This window comes from Heloderma suspectum, chromosome 1, assembly GCF_057233095.1.
Source record: "Heloderma suspectum isolate Gila_16-S chromosome 1, 16-S_ref, whole genome shotgun sequence".
Taxonomy (NCBI): Eukaryota; Metazoa; Chordata; class Lepidosauria; order Squamata; family Helodermatidae; genus Heloderma; species Heloderma suspectum.
Genome location: NC_139458.1, coordinates 188,984,145 through 189,011,468, shown reverse-complemented (window position 1 = coordinate 189,011,468; position 27,324 = coordinate 188,984,145). Strand labels below are relative to the sequence as shown.

The 27,324-nt window shown below is 44.3% G+C and overlaps 1 protein-coding gene across 16 annotated transcripts in view; it reads left to right on the top strand.

Moving 5' to 3' along the window:
- Window positions 1–27,324, top strand: part of WIPF1 (WAS/WASL interacting protein family member 1) — a 92,402-nt gene that overhangs the window by 34,411 nt on the left and 30,667 nt on the right. The window contains exons 1-2 of one of the 16 annotated variants that reach the window (XM_084813318.1): window positions 986–2,623; window positions 22,764–22,926. The exons of 1 other annotated variant lie outside the window; for it this stretch is intronic. The gene's annotated coding sequence lies outside the window, so the exon portion shown is untranslated. Of the gene's footprint in view, window positions 1–985; window positions 25,478–27,324 lie in introns of those variants that run through there. 14 more of the 16 variants (XM_084813305.1, XM_084813296.1, XM_084813267.1 and 11 more) reach the window with 14 other exon arrangements.

Here is a 27,324-nt window from a genome sequence, read left to right as displayed (position 1 = left end):
AGCGGCCTACTACTTAACGCACTCAGGTCCAAAATGAATGAATGAAATATCCATCCATGTCCCTTTCTAGCCCAGTAGGATGACAGTATTGCCATGCATATAGATGTAATGTTTTAGTTGAGCCTGAGATGATAGCTTCCCAGTATTGGTGGAAAGAAGAAAACACAAGGTTTATTTGTTCTGAGTGTAGTTTGCATGTGAAACAAAATAAATTTGGGACTGCAAAGTTAGCAGGACTGTCTTCCTACTTAGCCCACCATTAAATGGAGATAACATCTACATGAAACCGCTGGGGGAGGTTATCCGGAGGTGTGGGCTGAGGTGCCATCAATATGCGGATGACACCCAGCTCTACCTCTCTTTCTCATCAAAACCAGGTGAGGCAGTGGCTGTTCTGAACCAGTGCCTGGGCACGGTAATGGACTGGATGAGGGCTAATAAACTGAAACTCAATCCAGACAAGACGGAGGTACTGTTAGTGGGTGGTTCGTCTGCCCGGCTAGGTGATATTCAACCTGTTCTGGAGGGGGTTGCACTCCCCCTAAAGGATCAGGTTCGTAGTTTGGGGGTGCTCTTGGATCCAGAACTGTCACTTGAGGCACAGGTGAACTCAGTGGCACGGAGCACTTTTTATCAGCTTCGGCTGGTATACCAACTACGCCCTTATCTGGACAGAGATAGCCTAGCTACAGTTATCCATGCTCTGATAACTTCTCGTCTGGATTACTGCAATGCGTTATACATGGGGCTGCCTTTGAAAACGGTCCGGAAACTTCAGCTGGTCCAAAATAGGGCAGCAAGATTGTTAACAGGGACTGGCCTGCGAGCTCATATTACGCCAGTACTTTTCCAGCTGCACTGGCTGCCAGTCCATTTCCGGGCCCGATTCAAAGTGCTGGTGTTAACATTCAAAGCCCTTAACGGCTTGGGGCCAGGTTACCTGAAGGATCGCCTCCTCCCACATGTGCCTGCCCGGACCTTAAGATCATCATCAGCGGCCCTTCTCCGTGAGCCCCTGCCAAAGGAAGTGAGGCGGGTGGCTACTAGGAGGAGGGCTTTTTCTGTTGTGGCACCCCAGCTCTGGAATGAGCTCCCTAGTGAGGTTCGCCTGGCGCCTACATTGTACTCTTTTCGGCGCCAGGTGAAGACCTTTTTATTTTCCCAGGCATTTTAGCTTTCTAAATTTTTATCTTTGCTGTTTTAAATCTGTATTTTAAACTCCTGTACTGCTGCTAGGTTTTATTGTGGTTGTATTGTTATATTGTGGTTTTAATGTTCTATATATTTTAAATTGTTTTATTGTGTGTTGTTTGGTTTTAGTTTTTGTGAACCGCCCAGAGAGCTTCGGCTATTGGGCGGTATAGAAATGAAATAAATAAATAAAAATAATAAATAAATAAATAAAATGGTCCCTTGGTTAAAAACTCAGTGTCAATATGCCTTGTACTATTTCCAGTCCTATGGATTCCTGTGCAATTTGCAAAATTGTCTGCTTCTTTTGTGCCATCACTGCTCCCTCTTCAGTGATAACTTTCTAAGTATTTGATATTTTTCCTCCATACTGTTCTAGGGATTTTACAGCACAATCCTATATATGTCTATTCAGAAGCAAATCACATGGGTTTTAATGGGGCTTACTCCTAGATACGTGTGTAGAGGATTGCAGCATTAGAATATTATTCCAAGCTCAATTTGCCAAGATGTTTCCCAATGGAAATGTGTCAAATTTGCATGAATTAGGAACACAAGAAGAACATCAGTTGTGCTCACCTAAAGGAAAATCTCATTTGTGTTTGCCTCCATCCCATCTGCTGTTAAAACTGTACTTGCTTATACTCTCCTTTTTTTAAGTGGCCAAGGCTGTGTTCGCCGTTTATGCTCCGTAAGCCACAGCAAAGGGCTGTTGTTGTGACAGAAGTTTTGAAAACATTGCTGATTCTTCCGGTTGCATCAGTCTTTTTCAGTACTTCCTGTAATTCATACTGTGGTGGATATTCCCTGATGCACCATACAATGGTACAGTAGCTATATTCCCACGTAGAGGCAAATTTACACATATTGACGGCCTAACTAGCATGAGGAGCAGAAATACAGCCTACGCTGCAGAAAAATTCCTGGGACAGGATGGAGTTAATGGGAAGAATGAATGTGTTTCGTGTATATGCTCATTCACATTTGTGTGGTCCTGTCTCTGTGGCCCAATGCTGGCAGAGGCGATAGCATGGTTTATATGAGTCAGCAGATGAGTCGGCATGAAAAAAAGGCTTCAGCACTCTCTCTCGCTCTCTGAGGCCTTTAGTATGGTCCTAGACTGGCCAAAGAGCCATTCCTGTACATTCTTAATTGTCTCCTTGTGTTTACCCTTTAATTTTAGTGAGCCCCAAGGAGCTGAACAAACAAAACCTAGTTGGTGGCATTATGCAAAAAAAGAAAAAAGAGAATTGAGATGCATGATATTGTGAAGTATAATTCTTCTCTATGAGAAGCAAAGCAGATGAAGCAAGTTTTTTTTAACAAGGTGCAGTAAGGAAGTGTGTTATACGCTTCACTCACAGGAAACCAGTAGAAAGCTGAAGTGAACTTCAGAAGTGACGGATATCTCCTGCTGCTGAAGACATCACAGGTCTGTGTTTTTTGCAGCAACTCTTTCTTATCCTTCCCAGCAATGAGTGTTATGCATTTCTAAGGCTGTCACGGGTGGGCTAGAATGATTTTAGCATGGGACTTTTGATAGAATGGCATAGGACTTCTGACCACAAGTTCATCCAAAAAGAAAGTATGCACATAATTCTGTGAATATGGAAGAATTAATGTTCACCTTGGTTGGTTTGATTTTGTCTTGTCTGTACGCCTGTTGATTTATCCTACCCTTCTGTAAAAATGAGGATTTTAGTATTTCATAATGAAAGCATTGCTAATCTGTAGCATGTCTTACTGTTGGGCTAGAGACAAACCGCCTGAAACCTGAGCTTTAATTCAATTGGCTAATGTAAAGACTTAAGGCTGCACTCTTATACTCACTTACTGGGGATTGAGTTCCTTTAAACAAAATGGGGTTTACATCTGAGTAAACATGGCTAGGATGGCAGTGCATGACTGCAATCCTAAACACGCTTGCTAGACAATAAGCCTCATTGAAAACAGTAAGACTTACTTCTCTGTAAACATTCATGGGATTGGATTGTATATGTGACTGCTCCTTTTAGTGTAGTTTGTTAGGTTTCTCCCCATGTTCTGAAATATAACAGTATATAATTTTTCTTTTTCTCTGTTGTATTTTTCCTGATCCTTCTCTTGCTCAAAAAATTGTTGCTTTAAGAGTAAGGGGGGAAAAAACCCCGCCCAGGATCCGAAGCATTGCTTAGTCTCGCATAAGGAGACTGCACAGTGGAATCTGGCTTTCTTTCCCCCCCTCATTGAACAGCTGAACCCAACTCTCTCCCCCCTGCCATATTGCAAACTGTTTTCGAAATCCCCTTCAGTTTCAATAGCAGTTTGCTGTGTGACAGTTGGGGATTGCTGTTTGAGGAAAAACCAGTTTAAAGAGCACTTAGGAGTCACGGGAAGAGTTTCATGGTTCTTTGGACTCTGGCCTTTGTAAACACCTTGCTTGTTTGATCTGAAAATCCCAGTGCTACAAGCCTTGCCTGAACTCAGCGTGGTTAGGGTGCCAGACTAGGGCTGGGTAGGAGGCCCAGGTTCAAATCCCATCACAGTGTTGTTGTGAGGACAAAATGGGGAAGGCAGGGGGGGGTAGGTGGGGGAGAAACCAAGCATGCCATCTTTGAGCTCCTAAGAGGAAGGGGCGGGACATGAACATAATAAATCAACCAACCAAGACCAGGGATAATTGCAGTACCAACAAAGGGCTTTTAGAACTGGACCAGTGTCTCTGTGGTTGCAGAGCTGACATGCATTGTGGTCTGCGCCAAATGTACAAATGTTTGGTTTAGAATGTTTCTTTTGTAATATGCTGATTCTTGACGTTAAAGTTTGACTGGAGTTTTTTCCCCCCACGACAAAAACTCTTTTTTCCCATAGCATCACCAACACTGAGAAAAAACATTAGCTATATTTAAGTTTTGGCATATGTAACAAAATTAATTATCAGCATTTCCTGCTCTAATACAAAATTGCAGTGTCTAAGAGAGAGTTATGAACTAAGATCTTAGAATAATATAGCTTGACTTCTGTAAGGGAAAGGGGAGTTGAGTTTGGTTGGGCTTAAAACCTTCCCCAGGCCTTGGTGACAAAAGTAGCTTTGTGAAGTGGTCCCAGAAGAGTTAGGGAAACTAAGGGACTTATGACTCTGAAAGCAAGGTGGCTGAATTGACAGTTGGCAATAGACTGAGAAAAGGGAATCTGGAAGAAGGGTAAGTAGAGGAACAGAAGGTAGAGGAGACAAAGAATTGAGACAGAAAGGGAATAATGAGAGGGAGCCCTGAAGAAACCTCACAGTGTGAAGGGCTATATGATATTGGGGGGTGGGGAGCAGGAGTGCTAGGGAAGCTGCCCAAGAGACAGGGTAACTAAAGGTAGTAAGACAAAGTCAGCAGTGTGTCTTCAGTGCACTGAAGAAGGATAAGCAAAGGAGAAAGTAGGACTGTGACATAACTTCATTTACTTTGTAGGTACAGGAAGGGTTTGGAGAGAACACTGACTGTGGGCCAGGGAACAAATGAGGTTACCACATATACTGGCCTTCCCACTGTGGTGCCCTCTAGATGTTTTTGACTACAACTCCCAGCATTCCTGACCATTGGACATGCTAGCTGGGGCTGATGGAAGAAGAAGCCCAAAACATCTGGAGGGTGGCATGTTTGGGAAGACTGACCTATATAGACTACGACAGGTACAAAGACTTTCACAGAATAAGAGTCTTGCCAATCATGGCTTCTATTGTCACTGTACATGCAATATTGTGGCCTAGCGTAACCATCAAGGAGCAGCAAGGGACCAGTAAATGGGTATATAGGCATAAAATGAATGGAAAATATTTTTAAATGCTTCACTTAAGCGTTTAAAAGCCATCATAAACAGAGCTGGCATTTTATAAACAAATAACGTTGCATGATGAGAAAAACTGAGAAAAGTTAAATAAGAGGAAGTGGGGCAGTCTGTGTGCTCTGGCAGAGACAAAGAGGGGGGAAACCCAACAAGGGGTTATACAAAAATGGTACTATGTAAGCCAGCGTTCTTGGAAAAAAGAAGTGTGACAAGGGAACGGATTTTACGGATTAAAATGAGAGAGGCAGGAAGAAGAGCAAGAAAAGACACCCAGTTCTGTGAAGAATGAAGAAACAGTTCAGGCTAAATAGACGAGAAAGAGAAACTGATTTAGATGGGGAAAGAGAGTGGACCTACCCTGGATGCCAAGTGATAGTATCCGTTTTGGATGTCAATGGCAATGTGTGTGTGTGTGCGTGTGTGTGCTTGTCAGCATTTCCTGCTGTCTGTGTGAGGAGTGAGTTGATTTAGCAACACTGGTGAGAGGCTGGCTTTAGAAGTGTTGCTGGTGGTTTCGCAGTAATCGCTTGGGTGCTGCTGCCTGGGGCGGTTGTGCATAAGCTTTGGGAGCCACTGTGATGTACTTTGTAGACTATTGGATGTGCTCAGCCATGGATAGGAAATCATGCCAGTTGCTATCTCTCAGCCTGCCCAACCTCATGCAGGGAGTGGTGGAGAGATAAAATGGGATAACATTTCATGTATGCCACCCTGGAGGACCTCTGTTTCTTATTTATAAATAACATGTTTTTGTTACATTTGTACAAATTCAGTAAATAAAAGTTGAGCCAGTTTACAGCCACCACCCAGGTAAGTTTGCACCATGTTCCTATTCCACGCTGGGCCTGAGTTAGGGTATCTACAGTGCCAGGGCTGCATCAAGGGTAGACATCGTCAGGCAACTGCTGAGGGACCACACCCCAGCAGGGGCTCGCCGACAAGAGGCTCCTGGAGTTGCTCCTCCTCTTCACCATGGCAACCTGCTTGTTCTCCTGCCTCTCATTTTGGTAGGGATGTACGAAAGTCACTTACCTTTTCGCGGAATTGATTCGCGATGGGGGGGAGGCGCTCTGTCCCTCCCCCTGGAATTCTCGACGTGGGGGGAAGCGATCTGGTCCTCCCCCCTGTAATCCTGCCCGGCCGGCTCCGCTACGCGGCGGCCAGGGCTGTCTGCAGCCGGATTTCCGGCTGCGGACGGGCTGGTGCGGATGCAAATGGCAGCCTCTGTAGTGGCCGCCATTTGCGTCCAGCCAGGCTGCCATGATAGGCTATGTAAGTATTTATGTAGCCTATCATGGCTGGGCAAAAACAACAACAACAGCGTACGCAAAAAAAATGGCTACGGCGGCCGCCGTTTGCGTTCCTTATTTTTCACCGTTTTATCCTACATAAATATTTACGTAGGCTATTACGGCGAAAAAAAAAGGGGAATGCAAATAGTGCCCACTACGCTATTTGCGTTCCCCTTTTTTATTGCTATAATAGCCTACGTAAATATTTACATAGGATAAAATGGGGAAAAATAGGGAACGCAAATGGCAGCCGCCGTAGTTGCCGCCAGTTGCGTACGCCTGTTTTTTTTTTTTGCTTGGCTTGCCGTGATAGCCTACGTAAATACTTACGTAGCCTATCATGGCAAAGACCAGGATGCAAATGGCGACTGCAGCAGCTGGTCAAAAGACCCGCTGCCGCTGTCCGGAACATCCACCCCAGGTAAGCTTCGTCCCGGGGGGAGTCCGCGGGGGGGCAGGGGCTGGCAGGCCGTTCCGCTATGGATTTTGGGGGTGGATTTTGCTACTGAAATCCGTGGCGGAATTCTCCGCCATCCCTACATTTTGGCCCAGAAAACAGTGGTGGAGAGGAGGAGGAGCAGCAGATGCCGCTGCCTGCTTACCCGCTGGCTCTGTCTGCCCATCAAGCAAGCAAGTGGTAGCGATGATAAGCAATAGCAGCTGGTGACAATGGTGGTGAGAAGGTAGATGCACTGTGGAAGAGGGCCCATGGAGAGTGTCTTGCCCCAACAACCCACAAAAACCTGAAGCCAGCACTGTACATGGCAGCCCATCTACCTTTTCCTCACATCTACACCATGCTTTTCTTGCTTGGAGAACCTTGTTCCCTGCTGCTTCTGCCTTTGAAGCTGAGCAACATTTAGCAATAGATGCAACACCTAATTCATTTCTGAAATTTGCTAAGATCAGGTGTAGCAAAGGTGTCTGGCTTAGATAGCATTAAAGCCAATATATGGAGGGAAGGGTCTGTTGCTGACCACTAGCCATGATGGTTGTATGGAACCTCCAAGCTCAGGGGCAGTCTACCACTGAATAGCAGCTGCTGGCGAGCAGCAGCAGAGGGCTCTTGCCTGCACCCTGCTTGAGGGCTCTGTGGAAGCATCTGGCTGGCCACTGTTGGAAGCAGGATGCTGGGCCAAGACTCACCATCAGTCTAATTGGCAGCCTGTTCTTCTGTTCTTACAATAAAGATGCAAGCGCCTGCATAAAAAGCAGTTAGGCTGGGCATTGCAAAAGCTGTTTCTCTAACTAGGATTCCTTGGATGTTCAGCCAACTATTCTGATATCATTCATGCTGTTATTTAAGGGAATTCGATCTTTATTTAATTTCAGTGGGGCCTTTTGTACTGGAGTCTGTTGTAAACTTCATTAAAATGGTTAATAAAGTGCTCCTCTTAGTTGCGCTTTTTAAAAATCTGTTTTTGCGGCATAGCAGTGTGTGCCTTGTGAACTAATTTGGCCACTAGACTGTTTTTCTTGTTGGTGTGCCTACTCTGCATGGCCGGCTTGCCCCACCACCCGCCTTTCTCCATCCATCTGTATTCATATTAAGGGTTTTTTTTCCCCTATTAAAAGCACATCACCAGGACGGGCTAGTGGGTGTTTTGTATTTTGGAAGGGGTGTTTTTGGTTATGCTTTTCTGCTGTATTTGTGTGCAATCCAAAATAATTAAACTCTATTATGAAGCTATTTATCAAGTTGTCATTTCTTTTTAGAGCCGGGGTGGGGGAACTTCTTTCAGCCCGAGGGCCGAGTTCAGTTTCAGAGAAGCTCTTTGGGCCCCGCATTCCAGTGGTGGTCAGGGCCAAAGGCAAAGGGGGCGGGTCCAGAATCTCAGCATCTTAAAATTCTTCCTACCAGTGATTAAGCCTTAAGACAGGCATCCCCACCTTTTAGAATAGGGGAAAACATGCAGAGTGATTTCTCAGCAATAATATCTTGCACGTGCATTCCAGAAACCCAGAAATAACCTGATTATTTCCCTCCCCCGCTCACTCCCCCCAACTCTTGTTGGATTGGGAACCAAGCCTTTAAAATTCCAAAGATCCCTAGTTACAGGTGGCCTGATCACAAGCAAAGTGATTTCTTAACAAAGGTATCTGCAGTTTAGGTTTTTTACATGTATTTAGGACCTACCAGTCTGTTTTTAGCCAGTTGTTGTTAATTCTCTTTGGTTTTCTACATGAAGTTTCTTAATTCCCCCCCTCCCGCCGTGGATCTGTGAGGGCCTTACAGTTGTTGGTACACTCTAATGTTCTGTGCTTGGTTCCTTAAAGAAGAAGCTTCTGCCTGGTGTTAGGCAATGGAAAAATATCTTAACATCGGCTCACATTTGGGCTATTTTCATGCAACTGGTATTACTTAGGTGCTTTCTTTGCTGGCTGCTAGCTAGTGGAATTGTATTTCCTTTGGTGTATTCCCTGTCAGCCTTCCCCAATTGAGTGCCCTCCAGATGTATTGGACTACAACTTCCAGCATGCCTCAGCCAGCACGGCTGGGTGGGGAGTGCTGGGAGTTGTAGTCCAATACATCTGTAGGGCACCAGGGCTGCCTTTACATTAAAGAAAAGATCCGCAGCCCTACCGTTGTGGAGTCTTTCTGCATTTACAGTAGGCTCCCAGACAGCGACCACATGATTGCTGAGAAGGGAAGTTTTTAATTGTCAAGGTTCCATAGAACTCAATGAAACAGCACCATCTAGTGGCGGTTTTAATAGAGCACCAATCCGACGTATTTTAATACTTCATTATTTCCAGATCTATTTAACACGGAATAACCAGGAAATACCTCTGGATGTGCCCTGGAGGTTGACGACATCATGAAAAGGACCTGCAAACTTCCATGAGTGAGCAGTCTCAATAGCAGGATGAAACCTCCGTGTGAATAAGCCCCAGATCAGGAAAAGCTGCCCTAAGTAAATGTTTTGGAGGGTCCACATACCCCTCCCCGGTCAAAGTAATTCAGAAAAGACAGTTGTGTAATGCTCTACTTGTTCTTTTGAATAGTATCCCTAAACATATGGAAAATAGGAATGGTTGAAAGGGTTTTATGATCTGGTTTAGGATTGTTGTCCAGACTAAGTAGGATATCTGACATGGGATATCTAAACCTTGTACAGATGTACAGGCTTCAAGGTTTACAGGGAATTGGGATTCTAGTTTCCTTTTGGCAGGGAGACGTTTTTTCCAAGATCTTTGGAAATGCAGCTTTCCATTTAATAACAACTGAAATAAACAAAGTAAATTGAGACACACTTAAAACGATTTCTTCCTTTCCTGGTACAGCCAAAGTAGTTATTCCTACTGGCAGCATTGCATAGCTTCATAATGAGTCCTGGCAGATTGGCTGACACTTGAAATAAAATGTTAAACTTTGACTGAGAGGAGTGGCCTTCTCATTCTGTGATTGTGGTTTTAGCAGGTGCTTAAGCCACACAGGAAACAATTTAAATTGATGTTTTTATTAAAATATTTCTACTTACTTTGCAGGGTACTAAGACAATGTTTCTCTGAACATCTCATTGCTGAAGCTCACCTTTTTTTCTGAATTAAAACTAGAGGCACATACAGTCAGGGCCAGAAATATTGGAACAAGGATAACTGTTTTGGCAGTTGGCCTCTGTACACCACCACATTGAAGTTGAAAGGAAACACACCCAGATGGGAGCGAAGTCAGGGCTTTCAGCTGTAATTCAAGGAGTTTGACAAAAGTGGGGCATGAACCATTCAGGAAGGACAGCCAGTGGCATACACACACACCCATCATTGGTGGCTCTTAAGAAATGGAACAAACCAACATCATCTCAAACTTAGGGATCGCCTTTAATACCTGGATAAAAATCCTTTGCAGTCAATGACTGCATGAAGTCTGGAACCCATGGACATGACCAAATGCTGAGTTTCCTCCCTCGAGATGCTTTGCCAGGCCTTTACTGCAGCTGCCTTCAGCTGCTGCTTGTTTGTGGGTCTTTCTGCCTTCAGTCTTGTCTTCACTAAGTGAGAAGCATGCTCTATTGGGTGGAGGTCAGGTGACTGACTTGGCCATTGAAGAACATCCCACTTCGTTGCCTTGGGAAACTCTGGGGTAGCTTTTGCTGTATGTTTTGGGTCATTAACCATTTGCAATATGAAGCGGCGTCCTATCAGTTTGGCAGCATTTGGCTGAATCTGAGCAGAAAGTATAACCCTATATACTTCAGAATTCATCCTGCTGCTTTTATCAGCAGTCAGGTCATCAATAAACACCAGTGACCCGGTTCCATTGGCAGCCATACATGCCCATGCCATAACACTGCCTCCACCATGTTTGACAGATGATGTGGTCTGCTTTGCATCATGAGCTGTTCCTTTCCTTCTCCATATTTTTCTCTTCCCATCATTCTGGTACAAGTTAATCTTGGTTTCATCAGTCCAAAGAATCTTATTCTAGACTGGGCAGGCTTTTTTAGGTGTTTGCTGGCAAAGGCTAGTCTGGCCTGTCTGTTCTTGAGTGTTACCAGTGGTTTGCACCTTGTTGTGAAGCCTCTGTATTTACATTCATACAGCCGTCTCTTGACTGTAGATGTTGACAATGACATGCCTACCTCCGCAAGAGCGTTCTTGACCTGGCTAGATGTTGTGAAAGGGTTCCTCTTCACCATGAGCAGAATTCTGCGGTCATCCACTTTAGTTGTCTTCCGTGGTCTTCCGGGCCTTTTGCTGTTGCTGAGCTTGCCAGTTAATTTCTTCTTTTTCAGGATGTTCCAAACTGTTGTATTGGCTGCTCCCACTGTTTTTGCTATCTCTCTGATGGGTTTATTTTGTTTCCTCAGCCTAATGATGGCCTCCTTCACTTGCATGGACACCCCTTTGAACCTCATGTTGGGAGTTCCAGTGAACAGCTACCAAATGCAGTTGTAACACTCAGAACCACCTCCAGGCCTTTTCTCTGCTTGATTGGTCATGGGGTACCCAGGAAACAGGCCACACCTGGCCACGCAGCTGCTTGTCAGCCATTCGTTCCGTTACTTATGAGCCACCAACGATTGGGGGGGGGGTGTATGCCACTGGCTGTACTTCCTGAATGGTTAGTGCCCCACTTTTGTCAAACCCCTTGAATTACAGCTGGAAGTCCTGACTTCGCTCCCATCTGGGTGTGTTTCCTTTCAACTTCAATGTGGTTGTGTACAGAGGCCAACTGCCAAACAGTTATCCTTGTTCCAATATTTCTGGCCCTGACTGTATTGTGGGAACTGGAGAACAATCCTAAACACTTCATTGTTAACTAGGAATACCTGTATATGTTGCACAGACACACAACACACACACACACGATCACAGGAAATTGCCTTCTAGTGAGTCAGACCCTTGGTCAGTTTAGTCCAGCAACACTGACTGGCAGCGGCTCTCCAGGATTTCAGGCAGGAATTTTTCCTGCCCTACCTGGAGGTGCTGGGGATTAAACCTGGGGCCTTCTGCATGCAAAGCTGGTGCTCTACTCACTGAGCTACGATCCCACCACAGACTTACTTATTGATCCGGAAGATCCAGGCAAAATATAGATGGCTGTAGTCTAAAATAACCAAATCCTTAGCTTGTCTTTCAGATTGACTCACTTGTTGGCTGCGTTCAGACAAGCCTTTTGCCCACAAACACAGCTCCTTCCCTCCTCCCTTGATTGTGTGTAGCAATCAAACTAGGAAGTCTTCAATGAGTCATGGATTCCCAGTTCAGTTGAACAGGTAATTGATGGTAACCAGCTTTGGGACAAGTTAAACCATGGTTTGCAAGTGGCTTTAACTCCTGGCTTGTTCTGAACATAGTAACCATAGTTTCCCAGTTCAGATGAAATGAGAAACTATGATTAATTGGATACTTCTTCGTTTGATCGCTTCATGCCAAGAAGGTGCTGCGTGTATGGGCAAAAGGCATGTGCATATCTCAGTTTGTTAAGCTGAGTTATGATCATCTGAACCAGGCCACTGTGTCCTTGAGATGATGATGATGCAGCAACTACTAATGCCTGAAAGCAGCGTGTATGGGAACTGAATCAAAGTGCTGCAAGACTGCTTGAATTCAATAGTGCTGGTATGAAAGTTGCTGCCAGAAAGTGCTGCTGCTGAAAAATGCAGTAAAACAAAACAGACACTTCCCAGCCCTCCTTCAGTAGTTCCCTGCAAGTCCCTGTTCTGGGCATGCCTCCCTTTAAGGGTAGATACTTCTGCCACATCTCCGAATCACACCTGACCCAGTGTAGAGACACATGGCAGAATTAGCCATTCCTAGCAGAGGCTGATTGGAAAGAGGCACGGTTACAGTAGTACATTTCACTGAACTGCAGCCTCCTCTCACTCTCGAGTGAGTACTTATGGACTCCCACGTGCCTTTAAATGTATTTCTCCCAGCACACTATTGTGCCCCAGCACCCAGTTTCGGAATGACTGTGCTAAGCCACTAACAATGAATGTAAGATGTACCACCTGTCAAAAGTCACATGGGTGCAGTCAACTGGTGGAGGGGCTCTTAGTCTTGCTCTTTGTGAGGAAGGGTGGGATAGAAATAAAATGCTTTGCATTCAGAAAATTCCAGGTTCAGTTCTTTGAATATCCAGTTGTTAAAGGCTCAGGTAGCTGGTGTTGGGAAAGACCTCTGCCTGAGACTCTGGACAGCTGCTATCAGTCAGAAGTCTTCAACCTTCTCAGACCTAGGACCCAGCTTTCAGTCCGAACATGCACTTGGTAACTTCTTACTTAATGTTTTACCAGATATTTGTATAGGTACAGTGCTGCTCTTGCAATCTACCTAGGGACACCCTGTGACCCAGTAGTGTAGGGATGGGCAACTTGTGGCCCTCCAGATGTTTTGACATACAGCTGCTGTCATCCCTCACCATTGGCTATGCTGGCTAGAGTTTTTAGGGCGGGCAATGAAAAATAAAAAAAGGAAGTAAATCTATAATAATAAAAGAGGATGTGTGTTTGTCAGCACAATAGCGCCACAACCATGAAACCTAGAACCCTGAAACTTGGTATGCATACTTGGGGGACCCTAGGGGTGTGCACCTTGCAGGTATTTTAGTTTTTTTAGGGCACGATCCTAACTAGATAGGTGCCGCCTCCGTTCTCGGAGGCGACCGCCTATCCAAAGCAAGGCAGGACAGGCACGGGGGATCGTTCCCTCCGCGCCTCTCCTGCCTTGCTATTTTTCGCTGGACAGCCGTTTTCGGCTGTCTAGCAGCAGGGGGGTCAACCAGGAGAGGAATGTGTTGTACGCACAGCTCTGCTCTCCCTGCTGCGGAACGCCCCCCAGCCCTGCCCCTTTTCACTTGCTCCACACTCCTCTTGCGAGCGTGGAGGTCATGGCTTCTCCGTGCTGCCTCCGAGGCTGGTTCCAGGAAATGAGAATATCCCATGGCCCTCTGGACAGTGTCTAGTGGCCATAGGTTTGCTCTATCCATGCATTAATTTAAATTAATATAAATGTGTCTGCAGTGACATCTTTAGCCACTAGGGGCAGACTTCCCTAACAAACACATAGCTTTGCAGTCCATACAGTTTGAAGGCAGGGGAGATTAGCAGGCCGAAGGAGAGAGTTATATGCCTGCCCCCTCTCTCCTGCTGTAGGGCAGCCCCACTGAGGAGAATGGAGGAGACAGATTTGTCCCTTGGGGGGCTATAGGGATGCACCATGGCAGGGGCTGTGGCTAGGGGTGCCAGCGGTCATAGCTTCCCTCAGACTGGGCAGGCACATTGTGCCCAACTCTGACAGCTGGGCATGTTTGCTTGAAGTGTTCACTGTGTCAAAGGCCTATTCCAACCCACGAGAAGCCAGGGCCAGTCGCCAGGAGAGGAATACAAGTGGGATCTTCAGCAAGCCATTGCAGGGTGGAGTGCTTCTGTTCAGTGTTCTAGCCAGGTAGCCATACCTCCTTTCAGGTTTCCAGTCTATTCATCCTCCTCCCCCCTTGGTTTGGAGAGTTCTCCCTGCCAGCCCCTCCAGCCCCATGCCCACTGAGCATGCTCAGTCATCATTTTGGTATCCTCCCCTTAGGGTTTTTTCCTCCCACACCTCTGCAAAACATGGGTTTCCCCCAAGCCTGCAGATAACTCCCTGTTGTGTGTGGATGATAACCATGTTGGCTATACTAGGCACTCGGAGAATGAGTTTGCTGTTAGTATATACAAATCGGGTGTCTTACCTGAGCCTGTGGCTGACGTGGTTGAAAAAAAGATAGTATCAAAGACAGCAGTCCCTGCTCTAAAGTGGGTCTTAATTAACAAGTTTCTTTAAAAAAAAAAGTTTGAAAAGTGCAATCTGCATGCAAATCAACAGAGTACGAGGCTTCTGCATGCAACTGAGTGCTTGACTTGGCCTCCAAGGAGGTCTAAAGGAGCAATTTAAGAAGATTAACCTTTGCTGCCATCTGAGAATTATGGGAGATTTTTGACTGGGAAGGTAAAGGGCATCTCTACACCAGCCTAAAATCCTGTATTTAAAATGGGGCTTTCTGCTTCTGTTTTAAATGCAGGATCACAACGACTCCCTTTTTCACCTGCTTCCTTCCCCCCCTTCCCCCTCCTTCTCCCTGTATCCTAGTCTTCCATTATCTTTCATTGATCTCGCTTATCTTCTTGCCGCCTTTACTCTTTTCACGAAGGAAACTGAAGCAGAACACAGTGGGGTAATTTGATAGCTCATTATCTGTGATCTATTTAAAAACGGACCGGAGGGCATTTAGAGCAGAAGACGCTTTGAATGATCACGGTGTCATGTAAAGGGCCCGCAGACTTCTGTGAAGGAGCAATCTCAATCTCAGGATAAAAGCTCAGTGTGAAGGAGCCCAAAATAGACTCGGCCCTACCTCTAGCTCGCAATATTAACTGTGGACTACATTGCAGGGCTGCTGTAAGCTGCTCTCTGTCTGTCTGTCTGTCTCTCTCTCTCCCTCCCTCCCTCAGCACAGCCCTCCAACCTGCAATAGTGTTAGATAGTGAAGTATACTTCAGTTGTTGTATACTACTCTCTCAGCTCAATCTTCAATGAGGGGGATAGGAGAGCATTGCAGGGTTGTTGCAAGCTATTCTCTCAGCTTCAGCTCAACCCTCAACTTGCAGTAGGAGTCTAATAATACATCTGGACAGCACTGTGGGGTGTTGTCAACCTCTCAGAGCTTGACTTGCAGTATTCAGCGTGAACTGCACTGCAGGGCTGTCATAAGCCACCCTCTCCCAGCCACAGCTGCATTGTTCCCATATTCTAGCATTCAATATGAACCGCATTTGCTTTGGAATTTGCATTAGCAGGATTGGGGGGTGGGGCGTTATGCTTCACACTCAATAAGAACCAAGTTAAAAAGAGCAGGAGCTCTTCTCTTTGCTGCTACCTGCAGCGGGGGCGTTATGCTTCACACTCAATAAGAACCAAGTTAAAAAGAGCAGGAGCTCTTCTGTTTGCTGCTACCTGCAGCGGGGGCGTTATGCTTCACACTCAATAAGAACTAAGTTAAAAAGAGCAGGAGCTCTTATCTTTGCTGCTACCTTGAAGGAGGGGGGACGTTCCTAAGCAGGGGTGGACAGACTAATACTCAGTCCCAACCACATTAAAATCTTGGATTTCTCTATTAATTTCTGTGGGCAGCACTACTTCCATCCATGGGGACATTTAAAATAGCTTTTCGGTGTGAACCAAAAAATGACCTCTTCAGACAACGAGATGGTTCTCTCTACTCTTTTTATATCTCTGTGTCTCTTTCTCCTTTTCCAGCCACTTCATTCCACTCCATTCCTCCCCCCCACCCCACCCCCATGCACACCAGTCAGCATTCTGTGGTCACTGAGCCTGTCTAGTCCTCATTAGGCTGTTTTTGAGGTTGTCTCCCCCGTACCACCACCTTAGAGATTTTTCTTTCAAAAAAATGAAAAAGTACTTCTGCAAACTGGAAATCCCCTAAGCTGCCTGATACCTTCCTCTTGTGTCTGAGTGCTGTTGTTTTGGCTACATAAGTGATGGCGCTCAGATAATTTATTCAAAATTAGACTAGGAGATGATGATTTAGAAGTAAAATCTACACAAGATAAGCTTGTCAGCTTATTGCAAATATAGCTTAAAATTCTGTTTCAGTGATGGTTACGCCTAAGAGTTGGCAGTTTTTGAATCCTTTCTGGAAAAAAGGTCAGTTCTGAAGCCTGCATGATCTCCCCCCAGCCAATAGTCTGTAACAGCTGCAGAGTCAGCTGAGGACACCAGCTTCACGTTAAACTCTCCCTTTGCTGGTAAAAGCAGATTCATCACTGGGTTGATAGTTCTTTCTCAAACACTTACAAAAAGTTATCCTGCAACACATGCGACAGATTAAATACAGGCTTTCTTCCTGAAGCTTCTGACCTAAACAATGTGCAACACTCATACAATTCAGTACACTTTTTCTTCTGAGTCTTAGGCTAACCTCCATGTCCCAGAGACAGCCTGGGAACTACTAGGGATGTATGAGAAATTCATTTCAGTTTGGTTTTTTTTACCAGGATTTACCCAGTTTGCCCCTTCCAGACCAAATACAGACTTGGGCGCAATCTGTGATCAAAGTCCATACATTATCAAGCTTGCAGTGTGATTTGCAGGCCAAAAAGAATGCATTCGATAGCATGCGTACCTTTGAAAAATGTGCATAGACACACTTTAATGAATGGGAGAAGGATGCATATATTTCAAAGATGCGCACAATTGATGCATACATTTGAAACAATACAGATTTTCATGCAAAACTAAAAAACGAAGCCCACAATCTGGTACAGATTCGAGTTGGAACCAGCTTCAAGATGGAATTCAGAGAACTTCAGTGAGTTCATTTTGCTGATTCACACATCCCTGGGCACCACTTCTCCCCTGCAAAGCAATGCCAGGAGAGGTCAGATGACAGCAGAAAGACAGCAGGTAAGGCAGGGTGCACCTAATCCTTCCTTGCTGGCTGCTTTTCTCTTGCAACAACACTTTCCCAGCCAAATGGGATTCCAGACATGTGCTTATGGGGTTTCATGTTTTGTTGCTCATTGGTTTTTATAGGATTTCAGTATGTGAAACAGTAGAGTATGTCATTCCACATCCTGAGACTGCAAGCCAAAGCCCAATACCATCCTAGAAGCGAGTCCTATTGAAATCACTGGGGCTTTCAGTCAGCCTGCGTAGGATCAGCTTTGCTGTGCATGGAATTTCCCTGGCCAGGGAAACCCTGAACACAGCAAGCCTGGATCTCCAGCTGAAGTGCCAGCTGGCGGAGCTTCAGATGAGGACCAGATGATGGCAGTTGGTGTGGCCCCACCCACTGATGTTATTTGGTGGGTGGGGTGTCGTCTAGCACCTGATTCCAGTTCCCCACACCTGGCTTATAACCATTCAAGTGGCCTTGTTACCATACAGATATTGCTATTTTTCAAAATCACAGTGTTGGATTTATTTGGAGACCTCTTTTAGAATAACTGGAAGTGTTTTATTTGGAATATGGACTGCAAAGGTGGTACTTGGGTGCAGTGTGTGAATGCTGAAATAGAACTGAGACTGCAGGTCAGTGATATGAGGGCCTGAGGCTCTCGTTGTTCTCTTTAAATCTATAGAGGTAGCACCACAGTGCACATGATGTAGTAACTTGTACTTCAATCGGATGTCCCCAATACATGGTCACAGTTGGAACATACCTGGGGAGGTTGTTGGTCTGTTTTGGTTCACCTGCTATAGCAGCAAGGATCACTCTTGCAGGAGAGCAAAGTATGCTCCTGATAATAATAAAAAACAGAATCTGCTGTGAAGTATATCCCCCTGCCATCGTATCTGCTGGAATCTTAATTGTGCATGTAAATAGGTAGTTATATTGTTTACTAGCACTCAGCATGTGCTGTCTTGTACTTTCACAACACGACCAGTGCTAATTTTGCACTGCATTAAGCATTAATAGACTTGTTGAGCTTGCCATTTCATAGAATCATGGAGTTGGGTTTTTTCCTGAGTTTTTTATATACATACATAAATGTGTATATATCCATAGCATTGATACATATGAAATGCATATATATGAACATGCAACTTACTAGCAATTATATATAGGTTTCAATGAAAGCGGACCAGATATCCAAATATGTATCCATGTGAAGGTTTATCCTCCCAGTGTTGTAATATCAGTCTTTTAGCTCTCAAGAGCACTGAGAATTCATTTATGCTGACCACTTGTTGATTTCCATGAAGCAGGTAAATAGTTTAAAAGAACCTCCTCCCCAAAAGGAGCAACTACTGGATATTGCCAAGATATATGGTTAAAAGAAGCATTAGCTTCATTGCACAGCCAGCAATGAGGTGAATTAGACAATTTCTTATTAAAGAGATATCGCAGTGTCCAATAGACACAAAACAAAAGTTATTGCTGAATAAGATGCAGTCTAAGGTCCATAGACGTGACAGGTATAGATCTCAAAGCGGCGATCCACTGATTAGGCAGAATGCGATAATCCATTTCCCTATTTCTTTCCTACTTAAAAGACTGTATATCATATTTATTCACCAATAACGAGTATTTATAGACATGGATTGTGGGTCGCTTTGCCTGACCAGCCTCATTAAGTGCTTCCAATAATGACGGAGACTCTGATGCTATAAAAGGGCCAAACTTAGATACTAATAAATGCTGTAATTGCAAGTATTGCCATTCAGCCATAGCTGGCAAGTCATACTTGGCATGCGAGATGGAAAATGGCAAAAATTCATCATCAGCACCCACCAGTTGATTCCAAGTAAAAATTGCCTTATCTGTTCGTGTCCGCCACAAAAACATTTTCTTACCAATTTTTAGATCTGGATTGCCCCATATAGTCAATTTAGCATGAGAAAATGGATCAAAGTGTAATTGACTTGACATTATATGCCACATATGTCTAACTGAAGAAACTGGGAGGAACCTTGTGCATTCTTGTATGTCTAGAACCTAATGCCATCCATTTAGAGAGAGGAATCACACAAGAAGATTCCAAAACTGATTTAAGGCAGAAAATCTGATGCAAACAAGAAATACCAAACTTCAGTACGAGCCAACAGAAAAGCCCGATGATATAAAGCAAGATCCAGAAAACCAAATCCACCTTCTTTAATTGGAAGTTGCTTCCTTTTCAGAGATAACCTTGGTGGAGAGGAACCTGCCACCCCCACCCCCCAATTTATGAAACAAAGCATTGGTTTTCTGAAAACATTTGCCAGGTACAGGTAAGGGAATCCAATGTATAACATAAACTATTACAGGTATACAGTAGTATTCATCTTAAGTGTATTTACCTTACCCTGCAAACTCAACTTTAAAGATGCCCATCTAATTCCCAAGAAATCTCATTAATCAATTTCTTCAAATTAAGCTTAATAATCTGATTTTTATCTCTGGGAATAAGTATTCCAAGATAAGAAATAACATCTGGGCACCATCGAAATTGTCAGTCTGCTAATACACTGCAAGATACCGAATCTCCAATCGGCATCAGCTCAGATGTTGACCAATTAATTGAATAAGCAGAGAAATTTCCAAACATATTAATTAGCTGCATAAGTGCTGGCACAGATGACTGGAGTTCAGGAATAAACAATAAAAGATCATGAGCATAAAGAATAATTTTAAACAGTCATGCACAAATCCATGAACACTACTATTCTATCTAATAGCACAAGCCAGAGGTTCCAAAGAGAAATCAAATATCAGAGGAGAAAGTAGACCACCCTGACTGGTTCCTCTCTCAAGTGGGGAAACCCCCCCCCAACCCCTTGTTAGTCATAATTCTAGTGCTTGGAAATGAATATAAAATTCTAACCAACTTCAACAATTCTAAAGGAAAGCCAAAATTAGTCAAAGTAGCAAAAAGCTAGCCCTCTGGGAGTCCCAGTCCGGCCCTCTGGATCCCCAGAAGGCCTGGCCGCTTCCCCTGGCTCCACCCCAGTTCCCCCAACCACTGATCGTTTGGTGGCTTTCCAGCTTTTCTGCAGTCTTTCCCCCTTTCTAAAAGGTTGAAATGCCTCTCCTAAGGCTTAGCTACTGACAGTAAGAACTTCAAGCTAAAATATGCTGGCATTTTTTGTGCTTTTTGCCCACCACTGGAATGTGCTCCCGAGAACATCTCTGAAATGGAATTTGACCCTTGGGCTGAAAGAGATTCTGTACCCTTGTTGTAGGTGCATCAAACAGAATTGGGGCTCGTATCTCTGTATACTATAGTAGCATTTTGTGCAATCCAGCCCTGCATATCCATCCATCCATCCATCCATCCATCCATATTCACATACTGACCCGGTTCATATGTAATGACAACCTATGGGTTATTGGGGCCACATGGGAGTGAGTGAACGTGCTGCCTCCTGCCCGCTCACTGCTTCTGCCCTCTTCCTTGGCTGTTCTCTGTGATTTGGAAAGCCAGAACTCTGGGTTGTTGAGGTGGAAATAGCAAGCCATGGATTAAAGCTCTGTGTTGTTCCCCCACTGGGAGAGAAAGGCATGTAGCAAAGCAGTTTACCAGCAGATGTGTGAGGTGCATCCACCTGGCACGTCTAGTGGAAAGTGTCAGCTGGGGATGCTTTGCCTACATGGCATCCTCCCTAACGGGGAAGGTGTTGTGCAAGCAAAGCCTCCCTGACAGAGTTAGTGGCTGGAGGAGCGTTCCAGCTACTGGCTCAGCTGGGATGCTTCCCCAATAGGGGAGTGCCATGTGGGTGAGTCCATGGGGCTTTTCATGGGGTTGTGTGACTTATTGCAAAAGGATTGCAAAACCTAACAAAGTAAAGCTGTATTCTGCTTATTTTTATGCAGAACGAATGGCATCTAAGTGGAAATTGAAAAAGAAACATACTTTGAAGCTAACTGAAGATGTTAATTTGCATATTAAGTCCCCAAAGACACTCAGGGTGCAATCCTATGCATGATTAGACCAGCAGTTTGCTCTCCTCACCCCCAAATGGAGTTGCATTCTTTATTCCTTTTGCTGAGGGTGCTTCCAGACTAGGTTTTAATGTGTGCAATTACCCTGCCTTGTTCACAGAATTATATTGGGGAGGGGCAGGGAGAGGATCCAGATGTTGTCTTCCATTTTTCTTTCCATGCAACTGTACAGTGTCCTTTGGACGGGTATTGCTAGCAGCCGCCCCTCTGGAAGCACCCTGGAACTACACAGCTATAACAGAGCACCCACCCACAAAGCATTACCCTTCACGTGACTGCCTTGTTTCAGCAGCTTCACTGGCTACCAGTCTGTTTCCAGGTGGAATTCAAAGTGCTGGTTATGACCTAGAAAGCCCTATAAGGCTTGGGGCCAGGCTACCTGAATGACCGCCCAAGAGCTTGTCCAGTTTTTAAGATCTTCTGGAAAGGCCCTTTTTTCAAGACCGCAGCATTCGGAGGCACATTTGGTGGTGACACAAGAGAGTGCCTTTTCGGTGGCCACTTCCTGGGTGTGGAACTCCCTCCCAAGGGAGGCTAGGTTCACTCCCCACTCTGCTGTCCTTCCGCCAGCAGGCAAAGACAGGTTCATTCAAGAAGGCCTTTGGCCTGTAAGTGGGTCTGTTGTACTGGTGCTGTTTTTAATCAGAGATTGTTATGTTTTTTTTGTACTGTAATATATTTTGTTATTCTTTTAACCAATTTTAATTGTCTCTGTAAGCTGCCTTGAGTGCCATTTTTTTGGTAGAAAGGTGGGGTACAAATCAAATAAATAAAAATTCTCCATTTTGTGTGCCTGCCAAATCCTGGTGGCTCCATGGAAGCACACCGAAATTTAGGATACGTTATCAGCAGGGATACCGGAACAAAAATGGCACAGCTGTGGAGAATCACTCCTTCCGTGTGTTTTTGGAACACACACCTCAGTGACATCACAGTTGTTGTTGTTGTTCAGTCGTTAAGTCGTGTCCGACTCTTTGTGACCACATGGACCATAGCCAGGCCTTCCTGTCCTCCGCTCTCTCCTGGAGTGTGCGCAAGTTCATATTCATTGCATCGGTGATGCTATCTAGCCATCATCCTCTGCCATCCCCGTCTCCTTTTGCCTTCAGTCTTTCCCAGCATCAGGGTCTTTTCCAGTGACTTTTCTCTTCACATTAGGTGGCCAAAATATTTGAGCTTCAGCATCTGTCCTTCCAATGGCAATTATACCCTCAGCAAAATGCCAGAAATAGTGATATCAACCATGCACTCCTGTTGACACTTGTGCTATTATTCTGGCCTTGAAAAATTAGAATGTTCTTTGTGTAATGAGAATAAATGGGAGACGCAGGAGGGAAACACAGAGGATTATAGGGGGAGGAGGATGTCATGATGGACATGTAAAATCCCATGAACCAGGCAAGGTGATAGCCCTTTAAAGGCCTTGTCTGGAAGCACCCATAGGATGTTTCCAGATGGAGGGCTCCTAGTTCAACCAGTTAGAAGGAATTTTGCATCTATTCTATCTTTTTTCTCTTTAATCGATTTTCCTGCAGTAAGAAAAAAAGATGGAAGAAGCGGTGGGAAAACATGGGAGGTTAACGAGTGGAAGATGAGAGCGTTTGGACCTCCCATAAAAGTCCATAAATAAGGCACTGTGTTTGCACAATGCAAGTCTCATATGGAAGCACTCGATGTGATCATTAGAGTGTGGCTAAGGTATACATATATCTTCCAAAGTACAGCTCAAAAACGTGTTTTTCTTTTTGTGCTTCAAGTCCCTCAGCAGTACCAATAGCGTTATATCCAGTCCTCACTGTGTATATAAATGAGGGAAATGTCTTTTTATGAAGGAAGGAGACCTGCTCTTGTAGGAAAGTGCAGCTCCCCCCCCCCCCAATCTCTTAAAGGATTGTACATGTACTTCTGGAGTGGAAATGGGGAAAGGATCTTCCATACCTTCCCTAAAGGGGCCTTCTCTCCAGAGCAGTGAATGTGGTTTGCCAGTTTCCCTTTTTAAAGAAACAACAACTTTAAGGTCCTCTTCCCCCATTGGGATCTTCTTTGTTACTTCACTTATGTTACTTAAGTTGTCTGGTTTTACTTAACTTGTCTGGTGAAGTTCAACATTTTTATCTCCTCCCTTTTCTTCCATCTGTGTGTGTATACAAGCATGCTGCGCAACTTGAGTTGGCCCTGTTAAATCGCCTCTACTTTTTGTTAATGTCAGGGAGCAAAAATAGTGGGCAGGAAAATGCCAGCTCTGAAACTATTGACTTATCCCCCCCCCCCCGCTAAGTTCTATTAGCTTTATGGGGGTTTTGTTAATCCTACACTATCATTTAGTCTTCCTCTTTCTCTACTTGGAGATTAATCATGCAGGAAATGAGTAACCCCAGTGAGCTGTCTGCTCCGACTTCCGTGTTCCATTTACATTTAAGCGTCTCTAGAATGGCTGCTTTAAAATGGCTGATTAGGTAGGTGCACGCTGCCTATGTAGTCTGCATCCTGCAATGTAAAGTTTTGTAAGACTGACAGAATGCAAGGGGATTTATGAACATGTAAATAATTTAGGTACTGAGGAATTTGAAATGTTTGATTTTAAATTATTAAGTATTTGAAAAGCATAAAGAAAGCAGTCCATAGTTTTGATGTATCTCATATAATTGCCCAGATCACAGACACTTGTGATGCTGCATGTGAAGTTTAGTTCCACTGATTTTCAGTGAGACTAGACAAGGCCTAAGTTCTGCTGGCTGTATACTGCCCTGGGCACATGGCTAAGCAGAATGGTGGAAGCCCAGCAGGTTGGGAACTGGCTTTTTCTGGGTGCAGTCTTTTCCGAGGCTTCTCCCAGGCTTTCTTCACACGGAGCTTTTATCCTGTGACTGAGATTGCTCCTTCATGGAAGTTTGCGGGCTCTTTACATGACGCCCTGATCATCCAAGCACTAAATGCCCTTTGTTACATTTTTAAATAGATCACAGATAATGAGCTATCAAATTACCCTGTTGTGTTCCACTTCAGTTTCCTCCGTGAAAAGAGGAAAAGCGGCAAGAAGAGGGGCAAGATCAGTGAAAGATAGTGGAAGACTCAGATACGGGGAGAAGGAGGGGGAAGGGGAGGGGGAAAGGAAGTGGGTGAAAGAGGGAGTCGTTGTGATCCTGCATTTAAAATGTAAGCAGAAATCCCCATTTTAAATGCAGGATTTTAGGCTGGTGTAGAGATGCCCCCAGACCGTCGAACTCTCTGTCATGGAGGCCTGCTCGACTCCTTCTCTCTTGACTTTGGGTGTCAAGAGAGAAGGAGTCGAGCCTGGCAATTTGCGTGGATTTTAAGAAACAGGGCGAGAAGGATCAGGATATATGGTCAAGGCAAAATAACGGTTTACACCATTTCCTGGTGCAAAATATTTGTTATGTTAAAATACCTGATACCAAACACAAGGCTAGAATACTTGACATGAGAGTGGACTATCTACACAAAACTACAGGTTGTACTGCTCTGAGGTTTATGCATTTTAGAGAACGTCTTTCGCCAATCTGGCACCCTCCTAATGTGTTGGACTATAACTCCCATCCTCCCCAGCCAGTGTGCTGGGTGGGGGATGACTGGAGCTGTAGTCCACTAAGTCTGTAGGGCAGTAGGTGAGGGAAGGCTGCTCTAGAGATTCCTGTCACCATGATAATACTTTGTGTCCCATGTTCATGAAAATTCACCTATGAAAACCTAAGAGATGAGTTGTAACCTCAGCTTTTATTTGTTTTCAGAAATGCACCCATAGAAAACCAAATCAGGTTGGTCTGTAATCCTCATTCTGGCTCAAGCTGCTCAGTCTTGGTACAAATTCCTACCGAAATCCTGACCATAATCACCCTGATGTGCTTCTGGTTATTGTACTTAAATAAAAAGCTTATCAGTCTGAAACAGTTAAGCTTGATTAGAAAACTAAAAGAGTTGCTAGGAATTTTTTTTCCAGCAAGGGCTAGTTGGCTGTGTGACACAACTCTACAGGCCATTGCAGCTGTGGGCGAAAACACACACACACACTGTTAAACAGGATGATTGTGGTTTGCTATGAGAACTAATTTTCCTGTTGACCATTTTTAAACAGGAAGTTGAACAAACTCTACTTAATGTGCTACAGATTCTAAGCTTAGGTGTAAAATGGTTACGGGAAGGGTTGTTTCTGTTTTGGTGTGATGAAGAATGCCGGCAACGTGTACAACTCCAGAATATTCAGAACTTCAGCCAATGTTATTTGAGATAGGTATATAATTTTCAATTATTATTGTTTTTAATCTTTTAAGTTTTAGCATGAGAATTGTAAGAATTGAGTACTGAGCAACCCCCCTACAAGCTTATGTTCCCACCATTGTAGCTCAAGTGTTTGTCTTAAGGGGTTTCTCTATTATCTTCTTTCTTCAGACTCTCTCTCTCTCTCTCTCTCTCTCTCTCTGTGTGTGTGCGTGTGTGTGTGTGTGTGTGATGGGGAGAGGCAGGAGAATGACAAAGATATTGCAGATGACATCCGCCTTTAGTATAGCATGGAAATGTATTTGGATATTGTTAGTGGGAAATGACATGGGTGGAATGTTGTTTTCCCCACCATCGTTTTCTCATGCATTTACTTCCAGAGAAGTAAATGTTGGGAGCTCAAAACTCCTCCGGACAATATTACAAGACATAGAAATAATGTAATATATGAAGAGCTCTAAGTTGAAGCTGGAGGAAGTGATTCATTTGTTTCCAGTACCACCCTGCCAAATAATTCAGTTCAAAATACAGTTATATTTTTTGGCTACATTTCTTTCTTGCTCTTTCCCACTCCTCAAAGTAATGAATGATCATGCTTGATACTACCTAGACCATGTTTTATTTATCTCCCCACCACTCCCCTCCCAGCTTTCTGCCTCTCAAGCTGCATTTCTAATCATGTACATTTGGAATAAAAGATGAGTGTTTCTCCAGAAGCGTATTTTCCTCACCATGGAATAACAGCCTGCCCTGTTCCTTTGGCAGTTTGAGCACTTCTCCTTGTTTTTAGAAATTAACTTCTGCAGCTTCCTACATTACATTTGGAAGACATTAGGTGTACCCCACAGTCCCATGTCTTAAGATGCATGTGGAGGAAGTTTAACGCATGTATCCATTCCATCCACTTCTCAGGAATGTGTGATACCCTGGGTCTGCTTCTGGCATATTGACTTGCATGCATCTTCATTCGGAAATTGAAGCATGCTATAAGGATGCTTCCAGACAGAGAGCTCCTAACGCTACCAATCAAAAGGCATTTTGCAGCTCTTCCATCTTTTTTTTCCTTAATGGATTTTCTGCAATAAGAAAAAAACAGAAGAAGAAGCAGTGGGAAAACACAGAAGGATCACAAATGGAAGATGACGATGTCTGGACCTCCCCCCACCCCTAAAATTCCATGAATGAGGCAGGGTGATGTCTGGAAGCACCCTAACTCTCCTGTGTCATGGTTTTGCACATCTGGAGGCATAGGAGTGTGTACATATGTCTTGAATGTGGAAAGCTCCCTTGTTGGCTGTGAGGGTTAGACCATCACATTCTTGCAAGCAGTGATGTAGTAACAGGATAAGGGGTAGAGTTGCCTTTAAGCTGCTGCTTCTCTCCCTCCCTCCCTCCCTCCCTCTTTTTTTACCCCTAAGTCATTCATTCATCGCATTCCATTTTTGTCAAACCCTTCTTCAAAGGAACTTGGGGTGGCAGACGTGGTTCTCTTCTCCTCCCCAAATTTTATCCTTGCAAGAACCCTGTGAGATAGATTATCTGTCTTGTTCCTTATCGCCCTGCTTCTGGTTCAAAAGCAAAAGACTGGATTTTCAATAATTCTGCAGACTGTAACAGCAGCCTAATTTTGAATTATTTGAAGCCACTTTTCTTCCTAAAAGTGTGAAACCACTGAAAGTGGCAGTGTTCCTATCTCTTTAATCTGTTTTAAACTTTTGTTCTAATTTTAGTTATCATTCTTCTTTTGCTTTGATTTATTAGTAGTAGAATTAATATTAAATATCTGTCATTATATATACATTACTAAAATGGGGGTGGGGTTCTGTAATAGTTAAACCCTGCCCCTCAGGACAGAATATG